This window comes from Grammomys surdaster, unplaced genomic scaffold, assembly GCF_004785775.1.
Source record: "Grammomys surdaster isolate TR1022 unplaced genomic scaffold, NIH_TR_1.0 146, whole genome shotgun sequence".
NCBI classification, from domain to species: Eukaryota; Metazoa; Chordata; class Mammalia; order Rodentia; family Muridae; genus Grammomys; species Grammomys surdaster.
In genome coordinates, this window is record NW_021604604.1 from 876,503 (window position 1) to 888,893 (window position 12,391).

General features: G+C 36.2%; 1 protein-coding gene across 1 annotated transcript in view; it reads right to left on the reverse strand.

Annotated features, from left to right (window-relative positions):
* The window catches only part of Myo3a (myosin IIIA), a 192,198-nt gene that overhangs the window by 178,540 nt on the left and 1,267 nt on the right, over positions 1-12,391 (reverse strand). The gene's annotated exons all lie outside the window — the stretch shown is intronic.

Here is a 12,391-nt window from a genome sequence, read left to right on the forward strand (position 1 = left end):
CAGCACCCTGTATGGCAGCAGCACCCTGTATGGCAGCAGCACCCTGTATGGCAGCAGCACCCTGCATTGCTATTTGACATCATCACTTTCCATAATTTGGCACTTGGTACAGTGCCAAAACGTTTCATTTATGTATACAAAAACACATTTTCTCAATGTTAAAATTTGATTTAGAGTTCATATGCATATACATAAATATCTGATAAATACATTGACTTCCTCTTACCTGTGATAAACTAAATGACAGAAAAACTTAAAGGAGAACAGACTTATTTTGGTTCATGATTTCAGAGATACCAGTCACCCATAATGACAGAATAGAAATGCTCATGGAGAATAAGAAACAGAAAAGTGGGATTCAGGAAGAAACTAAGACAACTCCCAAGGACATTTCCCCAGTAACCTACTTTTTCCAGTGAGGCCTAGCTCCTAGTTTTCACTACAATCACACCATGAGTCCATCAAGGTATCAGAAATCTACTCATGAGGCCAGAACTCATCTCTGGAAAGCCACGACACCTATAGGTGTGCTGATTTAATGAGCCTTGAAGCATCTTAATCCAGTCAAACTGATCATGAAAGTTAACCATCACAATAGATGTATTAATAATACATCTCTCTAATATTCTCTAATACTCTCTAATACTCTGTAATAAGCTCATGAAATTCACTTGTTAGACCACAATAATGGCTTTCAACTTCATCCACATGAGCAATATGTGCACTGTCTATTCCTTTACCCTGCCAACCTTCCTCTGACTCCACTCCCTATTTGCTTTCTTCTTTCTCAGTCTAGACCCTATGACTTATACTATTACAAATCCATCAATGTTCTTATTTTGTTCTTCGTAGAAACCACAATCCTATAGGGAAAACTAGTCAACTTGGGGAAGCTTTGAATCTTTACATCTGTGTATTGAAATGAAAAACTCCACAGACCAATGTTGACCTCAGCACATCTACATGTAGACTACCCATATTGCTAACTCTCCTACTGCTCTTATTGCAATGTCTCTCCTCTCAGAAGTTACTGATGCATACTCTCCTTTTCTCTATCCTCTTCTCAAATTGTTCCATTGCTGTCCACTGCCCCCTGGACCATCTCAAAACTTTAATTTATGTGACAGCCTCCACATCATTAATTTAAAAATAAATTCCTTAATGTTCTTATTCAAAAATTACAAACTAATCTACAGCAAACCCAGTACATTCCTTCCATTTGTCATTGTTTGGTTCCTTCTTACCCTTACCTTCCAGATGAACCAGAACTTTCTTAGAAAGGCCTGCCCAACCTTGTACTACCCCCACTTCCTGTTACTCCTCCATGGACGACACATGAGCTTCTCATTTCTAAGCGTTTTGCTATTGTACCCATACTTCCCAGAACACTGGCTAGCATGTGGGAAGCAGTCATCAAGCATCAGCTAACTGAGCAACTGTTTGCTACTCTGTAAATTCTGACATCAAAGATCCCACCTTTTTTATTCAACTCTAAATCAAATAATGCTTAACTTTGTGCTAATCACAAAGTTAATTTTAAAACATAAGGCTGTTGGATAAGTGAATAAATAATTGTCCTTAAGAAAACCTTTTTTTTTTGAAAGTGAGTGAGAGAAATTAGAATTGTAGAGAACCAAAAAGAACATGGAAATCTAAATGAAAGTAAGCACCATGTCCTGATTAGCTACACTAAGGGGCACATCATCTTGTAAGTGCCTATGAATAGCTGATAAAAATTATATCACTACAGAAAAAGATGTTTCTGAATGGTTCTTGGAATCCTCAATCTTTATGAAATTTGTGCCTTTGATCCAAGATGCAAAGAGGTGAATCACTGATAATCATCCTTGGTAATGATTCCATAATCAGTGATAAAGTAACTACTTCTTATATCTCCATTCTTGAGTCATGCAAATGAGCACTTATGCCATGCATATAATATGAGCATTAGACAAAGAGAGCAATTACATCTTGTTAAATGTGTAAAATGGGAGTTTCTAACCAGGAGAAACAGTCATTACACAAATATTTGCTTCCATATAGTTGAATTACTGAGCACAGGTGTCCTTTCTGAGATATTAAATATTAGGAATAAACTATTGAATAGACATGCATGAAATTGAAAAAGCTCTGAATATACTACATAGGCAATATACTTAATGAATTTTGAGATACAAAGATAAGAGATACATGGATAGGTTAAAACACGTGGCTACCTTATTATGATGCGTATGTATAAAATGTTATAGTAGCCCAGCTGACTAAGCAATTAATTATGAAGTGATAATGAAAGCTACTTGTAAACAGAGTTTGAGCTAGATACTAAAAATAAATGGAATTTTGTCCATAACATGACTTATATTTTAACAATGGTCAAATATTTAAAGTCAAGAGTTAGTCATTGTATAATAAAACAATGACAGAAGCAGGCATTTTTGAAAACAGAATATAATTAGTCAAATCTCATTTTAAACAAGCAAAGCCCCTCTCAAACAGATAGAGTAAAGGCTTTGGAAATGATTTCTTCAAAATCACGCAGAAAGAATTTCGATAGTGAGACTAGAGAAACGCTCTAGAGGTGGGAACAGTGGGATGTGCATGATGTGAAGGGGACATGGGAAACGTCATGGAGCTTTCATTAGTAAGGGGGAGGAGAGGACAGTACAAAAAGAAAGGGAGAGAAGAAAGAAGTAATACCAAGGATATTTGAAAAAGTCATAAGGAATCATATTATTTACCTAAATTTACTTATATATAAAATATACAATATATACTTAATATATAACATATAACACACAACATATATTATATATCTAACATGTTATATATATAATAAATATAATATAATATAATATAATGTAATATAAATTGTGTATGTGTAAGAGGAGGCAGAAAGATTATAACAGCCAAAGGACTAGGAAGGACTGATGCAAGATCGTTCTAGATAAGACAGGAAATTTATACCCATGAAACCTCAACAATATGGCTGCCTAAATAAGTCTTGAGCAATGACAACATCAGTGGACATGCCATGAGGGGGTAGAGGAAGTCCCAGGGGCCCAGCCCTAGGTGAAGAGCTACACTACCCCAGGGATGAGCCCCTAATACCAAATGATCAGCCTTAAAAATATGTACAGATGAGCAACAGTCAGCAGACTTGGAAGGTTTTATTTATATTTATTTATATGTATGTTACAATAATAATTAAAAAATAATAGGCTATAAATTTGAGAAAGGGTGGGGGGTGTTGGGAGGGTCTTGCAGGACAAAGAAGTGGAATAAATATAGTACATATATAAATTTTAGAAACTATAACTTAGTAAAAAATCCCATCTGTTTACTAACTAATTCATCTATATTACGTTGTATACTTTTTATGAATAAAAGAAATTGTCACACTTAGTAAATAACTCATTACTTAGTGACTAAACTACATTCTATATAACAGCAAATGTTTATACACTCTGTTTAATTATTTAGCACTCATGGGGTGAAAAATAAACTCTAGCACATAAAATTAGAAGCATATAATTAAGTTCTTAATTACATGAACATGTGAGCCACAGAATTGTTTTCACTATATATACTTAATATATTTTAATATGTGTTTTTGTAATAATTCTAAAATGATACTTCCAAAGTGATATTTTAAAAATGAAGATTTAACCTTTTAAAACTGATTTATTGTATATTGAACTTTTAGATATTTTTTTTTTTTAGCAAGATAGACGATTCCAATTCAAAGAGAAAAAGTATATTACTAACTACAGGAAGGTCTTCAATACTCACCTCAGCAACTATTCTCTTGCTTTTATAGCCCCTCACTAGGCTATTCCCTAGAAAACGATTGAACTTCCATGCCCACCTACCTGCAGCTGGCTCACTCTCTCACACCTTTCAGATCTTACATCAGCCACTACCCTCCCAATAAGCAAGTCCTACTTTGGTCATCCTAATTAAAATCTCGACCTGGTCTCCTCTTATACCCCGTCTTCCTCCTGAACCCCATCACCACACTTTAGACTCTCCTAACATAGCACACTTTTTCATTCTTGTACCTTATCGTTGTATTTATTTCTTTACTAGACTGGAAGCCCCAGAAGCTTTTATCTTATGACTCCTGTTTCCCAATTCTCCCACCTCTACCTCACAAGAGCATGGATTCAGGTTTGTCATCAAGCTTGGCTTAAAGGCTGAAATTTTTGTCTATCTCATTTCCAAATATCTCAAAGACTTTACAACTAAGATTATCAGGAAGAAGATACCATATACATACTCACGGGTCCTACAAAGAAATATTAAAAAATTAAGTGGAAAAATTTCAAATTACTACAATGAATTTGATCAAATACTTTGAAAAGAAATATGTCTTCTTAGCAATTTTTTTCAGCAACTAAACATAAGAAACACTTGGGACTATCTATAATCCAATAGATTATATAAAATCTGTCTAATCTACTTAAAACAAACAAATTCTGACTATGAAGAAAATGAAATAATTGGAATGAAGAAGGTCTCACAAAAGGGGCTCCAGCTCAAACAGGAACAAGTTGAAGAAAGTCAGTGAATCTGAAGGGAAGGCATTTGAAATGATTATTTAAGATTAAAAACAATGAAGCCCAAGGAACTACAGAAACACCACAAACCAAAACAATATTCGTGTTTTAAGAGTGTGAGAGATGACAGAGGAAGGGAGAGAAAGATGACCTGAAGAAATCTTGGCTAAGAAGTTCACATATTTAGGAAAGACACAGATCTATGAATCTGAGGCCTCAGAGAAGTGGAAGGTTGCACTGAGCTCAGAGAAACCTCACACAAAAACATATTGCAAACAGTCTGTCAAAAGACAAGCATGTAATCTTGCAAGTAGCAAGAGAAAAGAAACTCAGCACATACCGAGGACTCCCTGTAAGTTTATAAATAGACTTCTGAGAAGCTATCGTACAAGCTACTAAAATAAAAACTGTCAACTAAGAATTTTGTATTGGGCAAAACTGATCTTCCAAAATGAGGAAAAAGAGCTGGCTAAATGTCTCAGAAGGCACAGGGATTGCAGTTAAACCTGATGACAGTGTTTTATTCCTGAGGCCCGAGACCCATAGAAGGAGAGAACTTCTTCAGGTTGTCCCCTGACCTTCACACTCATGTCTGCATGATGGCACAAACATATTTATTTACTCAAGTGTATGCATTTGCACACAATAGGCAAATAAAATATAGTCAAAAATTGAAATGTGGAAAAAATTTGGACCTTCCCAAAACATAGAGAATGCATTACCATAATACCCTCTGAACAACATATACTAGAGAAAGGCTTTCAGATGAAATAAAAAGATACCAGACAGTAAATCTAAAGCCTTAAGAAAATGTAACATGTTTTCCAGTAAACACAGCTATATGGACAAATCTAAAACAACATTATCGTTATTTTAGTTTACAACTCCATTTTAAAGAATTCACCAAGGTATGAAATACGTGCATAAAAAATTACAGGGCTGGCAAAATGGCTCTGTGGGTAAAAATGTTTGTTGTTCAAGCTTGGTGACTTGTGATGGGTCCCCAGAACCACAGTCAGGGCAGAAGGAAAGAATCAACTCCACAAAATTATCTATACACCTCCAGTGTCCATGCATCCATATCATATAAGCACGTAACAACAAATGCTACTACTATACTACTACTACCAAAATCAACATATTTTAAAAGATATAACTATGGTAACAGGTAAATAATACACAGATATTTAATTTGTGACACCAACAGCATAAAGTTTTGGAGTGTCTTAGTTTAAGTTTCTACTGCTGTGATAAACCACCGTGACCAAAAAGCAAGTTGGAGAGGGAAGGACTTATTTGGCTCAGACTTCCATATCACTGTTTATCACTGAAGGAACTCAAGACAGAAACTCAAACAGGTCAGGGACATGGAGGCAGGTGCTGATGCAGAGGCCATGGGGAGGGTGCTGTTTATTGGCTTGTTCCTCATGGCTTGCTCATCCAGCTTTCTTATAGAACCCAGGACCACCAGCCCAGGGACAGCACCACCCACATTGGGCTTGACCCTCCTCCATCACTCACTAGTTAAGAAAAAGCCTTACAGCTGAACCTTATGGAGACATTTTCTCAATTGAGGTTCCCTCCTTTCAGATAACTCTAGCTTGTGTCAAGTTGACATAAGACTTGCCAGCACAGTGGGGGAAGAGCTGCAAAAGGGAAAGAGATAGTACGTTGTTATCGTTTTTAAAATACAGATTTGAAAGAGAGCAAGAAAGGGTATATGGGATGGTTTGAAGAAAGGGAAGATAGAGGTATTGTGATTAGACTATATAAACTTAATTTTTTGTAAAAGAAAATAAGTTGCTACCAATTCAAGGTGACAATTAGTCTCCATAGAAACTACAAAGAGACCACAAAATCTAGAGAAAGGGGAATGAGAGTGCAGCCAAAACTTGTCACTGCAAACAATGTTTTGTTTTTTAACTGAACACAAAATTTCCAGAAATGGAAGAACTGAGAAGACTGCCACGATATACCAAAACCACTTTCTTCAAAAGCAATAGTAAATCTTTCTCCATTGTTAAGAGCAGATAAAGAGAACTTGTCTCAAGAACTGCCGTTTTGACTTCAGACTCCATTTTACATAAGCTGACCAACTCCCTCTCTAAGCAACAGTAGTTACCCATAGCATAACGCCTGTATCCGACAACAGAAAGGATAAATGTATTTGATTGTTTGAGAAGAAACACATCCAACATCAATTGACAGTGCTGGAACACTGGGGAAAGTCTCTAACCCCCGAGCTCTGATTGGTAAAAATTATAACTATAACTTAACCCAGATGCTTATAAACCCTGTTTCAGCCCTCAGAAGAAGCAAGGCTCCAGAGTCCTTGTCTGGTGACGATGATTAATCAGTGACTCCACTTATATTGTGGGAATAACAAAAGATTTTGTTGTTTCACAAGTCTACTGGTGTTTTCTCTCTCCTTCCTGGTGGAGCACAGTGGACATGGTATAACACTATTAGTATTTGGAATAAGATAATAAAGAGAGGGAGAGGAAGAGAGGAGGAGGGGGAAGAATAGGAAGAGAAAGAGGAAGAGAAAGAGGATGTGGGTTAGCTAGGCAAAGGTCAGATAAAATAGATTCAGTTCAAAGCTTTTATGTGTGTGTGTGTGTGTTTATGAACTCACCAAGGAAGAATAGCAATTATAAATATATGTACATCAAGCATTGAAACTACAAAACTTATCAACAAACATTGACTGAACTCAGGAGAGAATTCAACAGCTTGAAAACAACTTCCAAGCAACAGCAAGACTAGACAAATTTTTCTGGAGTACATAGGAATATTTTTCAGTATAACTATATTTTAAACTTCAAAATAAATCTGAAAAGTTTTAAGCCTGAAATATGTATAATATCATTATTTTAAAAATGGAATGAAACAAGAAATTATCAATAAATCAACAACAATGCATAAATGGAAAACTTAAACATGTATGAATTAAACTATACATTATTGACCCACTAATGTCACAAGAGACACAGTGAATAGCTGGGACAAATAAAGATGCTACAAAATCTCATGGGCTAAAGTGAGATCAGGTAAGAGAGACCAGAGACCAGCAACTATAAAATATCACATTGAAGGAGGAGGAAACACTGAGAAATCAGCCAGCTTGTGCTTTGAGGAACCAAAAGGAAGAAACAGAAACACCAGAGCAGTAAAAGGAAAGAGGAAAATGAACATAAACAAAATAGAGAGAAAAAAATGTGAGGAAAGGAGCAAGACCAAGAATTGATCGATGAAGACTCTTTCCAAAGTGGTCAAAATTTCAAATATACTTATAAAGAAGTGTTGACAACACAATCGTGCAACTCACAGTGTGTGTGTGTATGTGTGTGTGTGTGTGTGTGTGTACGTGCAAGTAAGAAAGAGAGAGGGAGAGAGAGAGAGTCAGACAGACAGACAGATAGGCAAAGAGACAGTGACAGAGACAGAGAAACAGAATTAAAAAGGACAATGAGAAAACTGGTACTAATTATGAGAATCAGAAGGAATTATGAGGTGAATGGTTATGGACCAAAAGCATGACAAGTTAGATGATGCACAATGCCTAGAAAAACACAGCCTAACAGGGTTGAGTCACAAGGAAAGGAGAAAATGTAAACAGACATACTGAAACTGAATCAGTAATCAAAATCACTCAACAACAGAAACTCTGGACCAGCCTGCATCACTGGTGAATTCCACCAAACATTTAAAGAAGAATTAGTACCAATATCTCTCAAACTTTCCCGAAAATATGTAAGTAGTTAGGATTTCTGAACTCATTCTGTGATACCACCATATCATGACATAGAATCCAGATGAAGAGAGTACAACAAAAGACACAAGCCAATACCCTGTGAACAATTCTTATGAAAACTCCCATGAAATACTGGCTAATTTAATGGTATATTAAAATGACCACACACAACTGGAAAGTGAGACATTTCTGCAATACAAGACTGTTTTAGTATATGAAAATCAACAAACGGAGTGCACACCATGTTAATCAATTAAAATCAGTCGTATCATTTAAGTATATGCAGAAAAGGCATTTGACAAAACACAATGCTATGTTAGATAACAATACTGTTGACTAGGTACAGCAGATATAACCTATCTCAATATAATAAAGGTGTAAATGAAAACAACCATAGCTAACCTCAATGGGGGACGATGAAGCCTTTGAAAAATAAGGAACAAAATAAGGCTAGCTACTTTTACCACTTCTGACATTAGGCTAGAACAAAGAAGTAATTTCAGGCAGGAATCCAAATATTAGGCTAGAACAAGGAAGTAGGCTTCAGACATGAAAATGACTTTGGGCTAGGACAGGGAAGTTGGCTCAGATATTTTGGTCATCCTCATAAGCCCTTAGAAACAGTGATCATGGGAGTGTTCACGGAATTGTGTTTACTGCCTTGCTTGTTCTTTGACTATTTGCATTTATTGTCTTACTTGTTCCTTGACTATTTGCATCCATTGTATTGCTAGACCCTCAACCTAGAATTGACCTTAATGTAATCAAAATGGTATAAAAGCATAAAGGAGGAGGGGGGATGGGATGGGGAATAGGAAGTAGAAGTGGAGAAAGGGGATGACATCTGAAATGTAAATAAATAAAATATCCAATTTAAAAAAATGATGATCCAGGCACTGGGAAAGGGCTTATAAAGAAAATTTAAAAAAAAAATTAAAATAAAATAAAAAGAGACAGCAGCAGATGGGAACAATTACAGACAAATACAGAGACTCACAACCCAACAATTTGCCGGTAGTGAGAGACTTTGGAAAACTCATTCCTAAATTGTACGTCTCCATCTAATCTCTCCCTTCAGACCTGAGGAACTCTGCTAAAGAAGAGACAGGGAGAGTGTAAGAGCCAGAGGGAATGGCAGACACTCAGATAATAAGGTCCTTTAAGTCAACATGAGCAAAGCTCATATGAACTCATTCAGACTAAAGCAGTGTTCACAGGGCCTACATGGGTCTGCACCAGGTACTCCACATATATATTACAGCTTTGTATTGGTACTTTAATTTAGGTTTTTTTTTTTAACTACTAAGTGTGTGAATGAGAAGATCTCTAATTCTATTTCCTTCTCTTGGGACTCTTTTCCTTCTGTTGCTTTGCCTTGTACAACTGATGTGATGGTTTTTGTTTTATGTTACTGTATTTTATTTCAAAATAAAATAAAATAAAAATTTTTAAAAAGAAAGAAATGAAAACTGGTGAATACACTGTGGAAATCAGAATGTAGGTGCCACAAAATACTGAAAATAAAACTACCATATGTTTCAGGTAAAAAAATTCTTGGGTGCTGGGCATGGTGGTATAGGCCTTTAGTTCCAGCACTCAAGAGGCTGATAGTTCTGTGTGTTCAAGGCCAGTTTATTTACATAGAAAATTTCAGAACAGCCAAAACTATACAGTGAGACCCTGTGTCTTAGTTGGGGTTTTATTGCTATGAACAGACACCATGACCAAGGCAACTCTTATAAGGACAACATTTAATTGAGGCTGGCTTACAGGTTCAGAGGTTCAGTCTGTTATCATCAAGGTGGGAACATGGCTGCATCCAGGCAGGCATGATATAGGAGGAGCTGAGAGTTCTACATCTTCATTTGAAGGCAGTTATGAGGAGAATACTGATTCCTAGACATCTAGGGTGAGGATCTTAAAGCCCACACCGACAATGACACACTTCCTCCGATAAGGCCACATATCCTCCAAAAAGGCTACACCTCCTAATAGTACCACTCCCCAGGCCAAGCATACTCAATCCACCACACCCTGTCTCATTAATTAAGTAATTAGTTAATTAATTAATTAAAAACTCAAAAACCTCTGGGCATATTCCTGAAGGATTCTAAGTCTACAGATATACTTGAGTGTTGCACAATTCACAGTAGTCAAGATAAGGAACTATCCTAGCAAATAGCCTATTAACAGATAAATGGAAATACAAAATGTGGTACCTAAAAGTATGGTATTTTATTCATATATAAAGAAGAATGCAATTATAACATTGGCAGGAAAGTGGATAGAAACAAAGACCACTCCATGAAGTGAAATATGGTTGACTTAAAAATATAAATAACTGGCTGTAAAGATGGCTCCGTGGTTAAGAGCACTGACTGTTCTTCCAGAGGTCCTGAGTTCAATTCCCAGCAACCACATGGTGGCTCACAACCATCTGCAATGGAATCTGATGCCCTCTTCTGGTTGGTGTGTCTAAATCGAGTGATTGTCAATGTACTCATATACATAAAATAAATAAATAAGTCTTTTAAAAATTATAAATAGGATACTTTTGAGAGAGAGAGAGAAAGAGAGAGAGGGGGGGACTAGGAGAGACAAGAAGAGGGGAAGGGACAAAAGGAAACTAGTGGAATATATATAACACGAAAACTGCAGTAGGGCTCTTGAAAGAGGAAGAGGATTGGCAAGAAGAGGTGTCAGGGCAATCTGAAGGGCTAATAAGAACATCATAAAGTACATGTATGAGAAGATCATAACTCAACCCACAGGTTTACACTTTAAATAAGAATAATAAACATGCACAAAAATAAACACTGAAAGCAAAGAAAGGTGATCAAGTCTTTAAACAATGTGTCTATCTTTTAAAACTGACAGTTGTCAGAAACCCTCCAAACCTACAAAAGTCGTCAGGTAACTACGTTTTAGTATAAAAGGGTGAGTAGATGATCACTGTAGAATAGAATAATAATGTGCATCTGAACAGTGATCAGAACCCAGCTTTATAAGAAATGCTTGGTGCCTGGTAATGTGAGACAGGTGCCCCACTCCCTGTAGGGATGGAAGCTGGGTCAGAGTTTGGACCACACTACTATTTAAGCCTATGGAGGGGTATTTCCAGAGCTAGAACTCACAAACCCAAATGTCTGCAGGGATAAACGGGGTACAGTACATCAGGGAAGCATATCTGGATCAACTAAGTGAGTGGTGGTTATATTGTACCTAAACACTCAGAATTCAACACATCCAAATTAGGATAACTGTGTTTTTTTTTTAGGAAATGTAGGTCCTCTGAAAATGTATGCAAAAGCAGCTAATTTAAAAATATTGGTAAATTATTTTAAAGAGCTTGAATGATCCACAAAAAGCATACCCAAAATACCAAGTTCAACTCTGAAACTACAAATTAGGAGTTTTACATGAAGCTTTGTGTTCTTTATTAAGTAATGGCCAGAAAACACAAGGCTATCCAGTGTCTAATCATTCCTACATAAAGGAAAACTCGGTGGCTACAACTCACATGGGTTTGCTTTCTACTGTCCATGTACCTAGTGTGCTTATACTTTATTTCCATCATCCTACCATTTTGTGATCTTCTTAGATCACAAAATTTCTTAGAAAGGCATTTCATAACCTCTAAACTCAGAAAAGACAGAGATTAAAGAGTTTCCGAAATCATAATGTGTAAGTGATTAAAAGTGAAGAAGCAAATGTTGCCAAGGGTCATGGTAGAAATTAGGCATTCGGTGACAGACACCAGGTCAAAAGTGCAATGTTCCCAACCCATGCCCCCACTGAAAATTGTCTTGATGAGTTGATTGAAAGTCATTAGGTTTCTGTTTAGATCCAATGGATAACTGTTTCCTATTACCAGGGAAAAGTAGTATATGCTATCAATCACCTTTCAAATTATCAATTCATAAAATAAAAACAACGACGAAACTAATGCTTATTTGTAAAACCTTAAAAAACTACATTGAAGAAATAACTAAGATATTTTAAACCAAAACCTACATAATTCATGCAAAAGAACTATATTCTGAAGTATTTTCGAGCTTTCCAGTGTTTATTCATTATGGCC